Source organism: Lichenostomus cassidix, chromosome 4, assembly GCF_008360975.1.
Source record: "Lichenostomus cassidix isolate B80296 chromosome 4, HeHo_3.0, whole genome shotgun sequence".
Classification (NCBI taxonomy): Eukaryota; Metazoa; Chordata; class Aves; order Passeriformes; family Meliphagidae; genus Lichenostomus; species Lichenostomus cassidix.
Window position 1 is genome coordinate 53,306,650 of NC_139484.1, and position 8,961 is coordinate 53,315,610.

Below are 8,961 nucleotides of genomic sequence, written 5' to 3' on the forward strand. Positions count from 1 at the left end.
TCTGAAGCACTGATGTTCCAACCTTAAATTGCATCAGCAGTGCTGTGTGCCCATTGACTTAAGGAACTTGGGTTATTTGGCAAGTACTATCAGATACCCATCCACCTTTGGGCACCTTAATAACCCCTCAGAAGAAAACTGGCTGTGACAGGATTGTTTATAACTCTGTGTTCAGTGATCTTTCTGCCAAAGTATTCCTTGACCTTGCTTCCCTCCCCAGTTTGCGTTTTCTGATTCCTGTTGTTTCTTTCGTTTGTCCGCACTGACCTCTCCTTAATCACTCATGAACTGTCTAGATAGCACCTAATGCTCAGCATTGCTATTTGCTCTTATCAGTTCTGCCAGGTGAGCAGGAAAAGCACAAGTCCATTAGCAAACCTAGCACCCTTTCTTGACAGTCTGCCAAGGCAGAAACAGATACCTGATTGGCAGTTTATCTGCTTGTTTACAGCATGGTCTGAGTAATGGATTTACACAGCACATAATTGTGCAAGTTACAAGCAAGTCTCCCTGCACAGATTTGTATTAATAAACTAATCAAGGTCAGGCTCTGCTGTCTGATTGTGATGAGTTAAACTCTTCCTGGGAACCCATTTACCTCATCTTCTGCTTCTTGGGACCAATTTTGGTCTGTAAAATCCCCAGATGGTGCCCAGCCTTGTCTAGGAGGATTCTTCTCAAACAGACTTGAGGTAGGTCAAGAAGCACACCGCCAAATAGGGAAAAGGGGTTCAAAAGAGCTGGTTGAAATTCAAGGATCACTTCCTCCAGACTCAAGAGCAGTGCATCCCGATGAGCAAGAAGTCAGACAAAGGGATGAAGAGACCTATGTGGATGAATAAAGAACTGTCATCATTCAAGCATAAGCAGGAAACACACTGGAGGTGGAAGAAGGGTTGGGCCATTCTGAATGAAGTAGGGATATTTTCAGAGTGAATAGGACTGAGACCAGGAAGGTCAAGGCCCAGCTGATACTAAATCTAGCCAAGGATGTCAAGGACAAGAAAGGCTTCTTCAAATACATTAATAATGAAAGGAAAACAAAGGATAATGTGGGCCTGTCACTAAATGGAGGGTGACTCTGGTAACAGAATGCAGAGAAGGCAGTTACCAAATGCACTGACCTTCACTGACAAGACCAGCCCTCAGGAATCTCTGACGCAGGAGACAAGGATAAGAGAATAATGGGAAGAAGACTTCCCATTGGTCAAGAAGAGTTAGGTTAGAGAACACCCAGGTAAACTTGACCCTTCCATGGGCCCTGACAGGATGCATTCACGAGTGCTGAGAGAGCTGGCAGACACCACAGCAAGGCTGCTAATGATCATGTTTGAAAGCTCATGGAGATCAGGAGAGGAGTCTGAAGACTGCAAGAAAGCGTCACCCCAGTCTTCAAAAAGGGCAAGGAAGAAGACCCAGGGAACTACTGTCCAGTCAGTCTCACCTCAATCCCTGGAGAAGTGATGGAGCATCTCATTCTGGAGGGCATCTTTATCCACATGGATGAAAAGAATGTCACCAGGAATAGTCAGCATGGACTCACTAAAGGTAAATAAATCATGCTTGGCCAACCTGGTTGCCTTCTGTGATGAAATAACTACCTGAACACATGAGGGGAGAGCAGTGGATGTTTTCTGCTTCAACTTTTGCAAGGCTTTCGGCACTGTCTCTCACCTCAACAGGCCAGAGATATGGGCAGAGAAGAACCATCTAAAATTCAGCAAAGGAACATGCAGGGTCCTGCACCTGGGGAAGAGTAAACCCATACAGCAGCACAGGCTGGGGCTGACCTGCAGGAGAGCAGCTCTGTAGAGAAGGACCTGGGGGTCCTGGTGGGCAACAAGCTGTCCATGAGCTAGCAGTGCCCTTGTGGCCAAGAGGGCCAATGGAGTCCTGGGGTGCACTGGGAGCACTGCCAGCAGGCTGAGGGAGGTCACCCTGTCCCTCTACTCAGCCCTGGTGAGGTGTGTCTGGAGTGACCAGTTCTGGACTCCTCAGTACCAGAGAGCCATGGAGCTCCTGGAGCAGGTCCAGAGGAGGGTGACAAAGATGATGGAGGGTTGGACCAGATAACCAACCAACTGCAATCTCTTCCAACCTTACCCATTCTGTGATTTTGTGATCAGAAATTTTTCCTCTAGATCTTTTAAAGTCTATACTGCTCAGATGTGTATGACGCCAATCAATAAGTTATACATAAAATCACCAGCAGCCTTCAGGAGCACTAATAGGCCAATATTTAAGAGTTAATTTACTGACCTGAAAAGTTGCCATAGAGATATAAATCCAAATATTCCAAAGCCTAGAGTAATTGCCACATTCTTCAGATACCAAATTCAGACTAAGAGAATTAAAAGTGGTTATCTACACTGATTAAAAGGATGTCCTTACGAGGCTGAAATCCACCAGAGGAGTGACAGCCATGCAGAGATAACCATGGTGAGTGCAGGTGTGAGCTCTTGGTGCCAGGGGCTAACTGGCAGCAATGTTGCTGCCCAGCCTGTGTCTCAGGCTCTCTTAGGGCAAATTCTTCTATCCTGCATGGCACTGCATTAGAGTGCTCTGCAAACATACCCTCTGTGCTTTTACAACATTAAAAGGAGATAAAAAGCTTCATTTTCATATCTCGAATATCCGGTGCAAATGCAGAGAATATCCTTGGCACTTGGATACTATCAGTCCTGTAGAGGAATAGTGTATGACAGAGCTGGTTACACTCTGTTGCTGATATGACAGATAGAAACCACCTTGTTCAGCATTTGGATTGATGAAATACCTGTGTACTTAAGAAAGCTTTGTTACCCCATGTTAGCCCAGTTAACAAGAAAGAGACCAAAAGAACCAGACTAGTCTGCAAACCCCTACCTCCTGCCCTGACTATTTGTGCCCTGTGCCCCAATGCTATTATCCCAGGAATATTTAGATTCTTCTGTGATGCAGTAAATGTTTGTTAAGGGGGTGTGCAAAAAAAAGATAAAATCATTCAGATTAAATTATTTTTATGGCCATAAGACTGCCTATAAAAACCATAACATTTAAATTCTCCAGGCACCCACCTACCCCACCACCCCTTGCAGATGAAGGCCAAAATTTCAATATCTATGCCGTGGTTTGTGTACCTGCCTCATGTAATTCCAGAACTGTTTGAAGGGGGGATGATGGGAGTCTGGGTTTAATAAAGGCCCCTTCTGCAAGGACATAGAATACCTGCAACTCACTCTTTCACTTAATCCAATGCATGTATTTTCTTTGAAACATTTAAATGGTAACACCAATGTTAATAAATACATGCCTAGGACAAGGAAGTTCAAGATGCAGGTTTTGAAGATACACAATATTAATGATACTTCAATAATGAATAATTAATCTAAAAGATCTTAGATATTTATCTCACCCCTGGTTTAACCCCATCAGGTGACTAAGCCACTCACAGCCACTTGTTCACACACACTCTTCCAGGACGGGAGGAGAGAATTGAAAGACTAAAAGTGAGGATATTTGTGTGTTGAAATAAAGACAGTTTAACAGGTAAAGCAAAAGCCATGCACACAGGCAAAGAAAATCAAGGAATTATTTCATGCTTCCCGTGTGCAGCAAGGTGTTCAGACATCCCCAGGACAACAGGGCTCCATCACACATAACAGTGACTTGGGAAGAAAAACATCATCACTCCAAATGTCTCCCCTTCCTTCTTCCCCCAGCTGTATCTGCTCAGCAAGATAGAATTTCCCTTTGGTCAGCTGGGGGTCAACTGTCCCAGCTGTGTCGCCTGTCAACTCATTGTGCACCCCCAGCCTCCTCACTGGTGGGATGGGGTGAGGAGCAGAAAAGGCTTTTATGCTGTGTAGACACTGCTTGGCAGTAACGCAAACATATCCATGTTATCAACACGGTTTTCTGCAAAACTCCAAAACATGGTCCCATACCAGCTACTAGGAGGAAAATTAACTCAGCCAAAGTTAGCACAACAAACAAAACCAGAGTTTGGTGATTAAATTGAGGCTAGCTGTAAAAAAAAAAGCCATTTTTGTCTGACTGTGAATAAACTGAAGCACTGGAAAAACAGAAGGAGCAAGGACACACAAAAAAATCCAAACCCCACAGTCACTGGAGTCTTAAGAGTATTCCAAAGCCTTTTACAATTTCCACCACTCTTCTATACAGAAAGAGCAGCTCTCTGGGGCTTTATTGCATTTTTGTGATAGATACAGTGACTTTGTTTATAGCAGGACACAAGAGCTTAGAATATTCTCCAGGAGGTTTATGTGTGGCACAAGTCAAGACTTAGCAGTTCAAGAGTGATTAATCCTTGCATGGATTATCCCCGCTGCTATTAGGAAGCTGACCTCTACTCTTTAGTAAGGAGATAACTGTCCCTTTCAGCCAACGACAGTGGGTGAAGTCCAGACTGCAGCATTTCTTGAACCCAGCTTGAGTTCATAAGCTCTGTTAGATCACTGATGTTGAGTGGCAATGCCACAGGAAGCATCTCTGAGTTTGAACATCCATAACTGGTCCAGGGCCTGTCTGGACCATGGTCTGCTGCTTGTACCACATAAATTTTCCGTAATTTTGCCATGGTTTCTATGCCACCAGCCTCAGCATATATCTCAACTGCTGAAAGGTAGTCCACATTAATATACAATTATTGGCACAGGTGGCGTAAATTCATAAGGCTCATAATCTACATCGCAAGACAAATTTATTTTACCTCCATTAGACTGAGAACATGGAATCACTCTCTCAGTGTCCTCCTTCATGACCTCTGTTTGCTAGAAGCACACCTAACAGGGTATCTTCGGGATTTGTGTTCCACCAATTAAAAAAGTGAAGAATTAGATTGTTCCCTTAAACATTTGACTTTCAGATGAAATATTGTACACAGGCAGCAGGACAGCTTCTGATAGAAATGGGATATTGTTGCAGAAAGACTGGACTTTTTTCTCTGCTACAGACACAATAAAGAATTAACTGGTATTTTCCCATCATATCCACCACACAGCCAGCAGAGCAAGTTTTGATTGCATTTAAATCCTCTACACAAGTTAGCTCATGACTAGGGAAGAGAAAGAAAAGAATAACACAACTGCAATAAAAATCAACAAAAAGATCCTCAGTGAATACATCCATCAGAATATTGCTAATATGCCCAAGAAAATAAAAATCCTTTTCCTACATCTTCTCTGGTTCAAGAAAATACTCAAGTTCCTTCTGGGATTTGCAATTAGGAGAATTGCCAGGACATGCCAACAGATGGTGCTGATACGGCCCTTTCTACTGGTCAGATGTGAAATCCATTCTCAGCTCTGTGATATTCTCCTTTAACCAGGGTTTGCTTTGTTGAAGATGCTGTATGTATGCTACAGGAATTCTGCCATCCAGTCTCTCTTGTCGACTTTTAAATGCTTTGCTAGCCTTTTAAATGCTAAATTTTATGTGGAAGCAATAAGTGTTTGCTGTCTAGTGAGGAACAGAGCGTTTTGTAAAACTCATCTTTCTGACATTTTGGCTTAAATCTATGACTGAACAAAAGAGGGAGGAGCCCTCACTGATCTCCCTCTAGATGCTGCCCTGTGCCTGAGCCATCCCCAAGCCCTGGTGTCCAAACCCCCAAGAACCTGGGTGTCCTGGAGATCCTACAGCTCCTCCACGCTGATGGGGTGAGTATGGGGACAGCCCCAGGAGAACAGACCTGGCACTGCATCTTGCCACATCTCCTGAGTCTTCACTGCCCTACAAATGCCCTAGCACACTCAGGGGTTATGTTATGCCTTTGTGGATGCTCTGGCTGAGTGGTCCTACCAGCTCTAACCAGCTTGAATCTTTGACTCCCAGAACACCTTCTGCAATGTCACCTATGGAAACATTTTTCATTGACTGAACATCTTGTTAATTACTCTTGCTCAGAAATTACCCAATGGGGTGTCCTGAAACAGAGTTTTAATTAAAAATGACAAAGGATGAGAAAACGTAGCTTCAAACATTCCTGCCAGTATGGTGTGACAGGTCTTCCCTGGCAAGGTACTGCTGTGCATGGTGTAAGAAAGCCCAAAAGATTTACACAAAGCTGTGGCTCAATGTAATTTATTCAAATCACCCGTTACACATGGTCAAGACATCTTAACAGCTTCAAAAGTTGCCTCTCAGGTATTATACCTCTGACTCACATTCCAGAGGGGCCCCTGAATACAACTTGGTAACAAGTTAGCTTTATTAATAGAGGAAGACTGTTGGTGGTGGTCTCAGGCAATATTCATATCCATCACAGGAGAGCTCACAGCAATAGCAGAAGACCACTTAATCAGAACCTCCAAATTCACCAAGAGCCAGACCTCTCATTTTCTGGAGGGATTAATGATGACCTTGAATGACCCACACAATAATCTCTCTGACTGTTTTTCAGTTACTGGTTTCAACAGTATTGTTTTTCTAGCTGTAATCTCTCAGCTTTATGACCACTGGTGTCTGGTTACTTTCCCATATGGGTCATTCTTCCAGCTGCAGACAGATGTCCTAAGTGTACCCACCTGAAGTGCTTGCACACAGCACATCAGCACCCCTCCATTTGTGTGCATACCTGAGGTGAGGTGGCCTGGCTGCTGTCCTGCAGAGGGAGGGAGGCGTCCTCCATCCCTCCCCAGGTAGGGCCCAAGATGAAGCCCTGGGATGGGGTGCAACACTGAGTTGCTTTCTCAGAGCAACCTCAGGGAATGCTTTGAGCCCTTTCCATTGGGGGCTTTGCTGAGATTGTGAGTGTGTGGCTGTGGTCTCCTGCCTGACTGTGAGTTGTGGACTAGAGCTGCTCCATCACATCCATAACCATGACATTCCTGGAGAAGGACTGCCAGCTGCATGCATCTGGGCTTAGCATGCCTTGTTGGGCTCACCAGGCATTTTGTTTTACTCCAAAGGAAGTAAAACTTATTCCTTTCCCTGTATTTCGAGATAGTGTTGAAACTGCTGCTGCTGAATGTCAAGTGATCTCTGCCTGCTGCCGTGTACATGCAGTCATTTAACCACCTGGTCCGCCCAGCCACCCAGCCCCAGTATCAATTCCACCTCATTCTACCCCTGGAAGTCCTGGCCTGTTTTGGAGCTCTGTTCCTCCAGCCCTGCTCCTGCCCTGTCTATGATTTCTCAATCCCCAGCAAGGCTTGCAACGTGACAGAGGCAGGGGAAAACACAAAATGTCATTCCCTGCTGCTCCTTTTCCCAAGCTGGGTGAACATCAGCTTGGGGGTTCCTTGGTTCAGCAGCATTGTCATGTTTGAGGGGAAGGAAGAATAGCTGTCACAGGCACAAAGGACTGAAGGCAGAGAGGGGGTCTTACCCAGGACACAATGAGCTGTTTGGGATTTCTTCTTTCCACTTTCCATGGATAGGGGTGTCAGCTCTGAGAGCTGAGTGAGAACATGCCCAACTTAGCCAAAGGCAGCAACTAGACTAAGTAGATTTCCCCGGGATATACTCAGACTCAGCTTCTTTCCACTTCCAGCATACAAACCCATGATGTGACCCATTGTGCTGTCATTTTCTTCAGAAATGGTCCTTGTGTCACATTTGTTCTCAAGCACAGGCCAAAGGATGCTCTGCACCTCGTGGGTGGGAGCAGCCATATGTCCCCCACTCTGCTAGGGAGTGTTTGAGACTATTCTAGTGAGTCTTTGAAGAAGACTTTGCACTGGTAAGTATCTTTAGGAATATCTTTTCAGATGATATATACGCAGGAAGCAAGAACCAAGAGTCAATACCTTTTGTTTGTGCTATGCCAGAGCCAGCCTTCAAGCTGGCAGCAATTTGAGACCCAGTGCCCAAGGCCATTGCATTAGTCAGTTAAAACAGGGCTTAGTGCTCTCCTCACTCACCTGAGCACCAATTTTCCCAATGTGAATTGGGCCACATGTTGCCTCACCAAGTGCGGCATTTGGTCCACAAATTGTTTGCATGTCCTGTAATTTATGCATTTTGCATTGTGTAAAAAACCCCAGTCTATCAACTGTGGTGTTGGTTGCAAAATATCTGCTCCTGTAATTACACTGATTGTTTATGTCATGGTAATGTGTCCTTAGACGTTGAGCCATGTAAAAAGATTGATACACAAAAAGTGTAAATGGCAATTAGGGAATTTCATCAGGTGCTGAGTAAGACACAATGCTTGTGACAGTTTAATTCTAGCCTTTGCTCCGCTTCTCTGTCTTGTTGAAACACTCAGATCCCAGTTGTTAGGGGAAACCTGCTTAGGGACAGCTCCATGAAATCAGTGTGATTATTATCCAGTATGCAAAGTGAACACTCAGTTCTCTCATATGGATCATGTGTTTTCTTTGTAGTAGAATTGTCATAAAGGGAGAAAGATGTACAGAATATTCACTGTAAAAATATCATGAGTGGGTTTACACATCCAGTGTCATGCCTCTGGCATGCTGCAACACCAGGAGTGGCCATTAGTGATAAAACATCTGAATGTGGATAAAGCACTTGCATGGAAGCACAGCCCATTGAGATGATGCAACTGAAACATGGCCTGGCATTCCCTGGTGTGTGTGTGTGAGATCCTTCCTTGTGCAGCTCTTGAAACACTGGATTTTTGCTCTGCACTGCTCACTTTTTATTTTTAACGGACCTGATCAGATCCTGTGGTATTGATTGTGTGTTGGTTCAGCTGCTGCCAGTGGTACCACACCAGACTGCACCCCCAAATAATTTGCTGTAAATCAGAGAACAGCCTTTCTCAATGGCATGGTGAGTGGCTGTCCTGAGGGCCTGGCTGGGTGCCCACCACTACGTGGTGAGATGAGGAAAGAGATGATGGAGCATTTAACCAGCGTTTCAGACTAACAGAAATGCTCCACAGTGGTAGACCTGGTGCAGTTCAATGCAGTGTTAGAAAGAGTTTGAAACTGGGGGAAGCAAAGGCTGTACTTCAGCAGAGCCTAAAAAGGCACAGGAGCACCAAAAGGA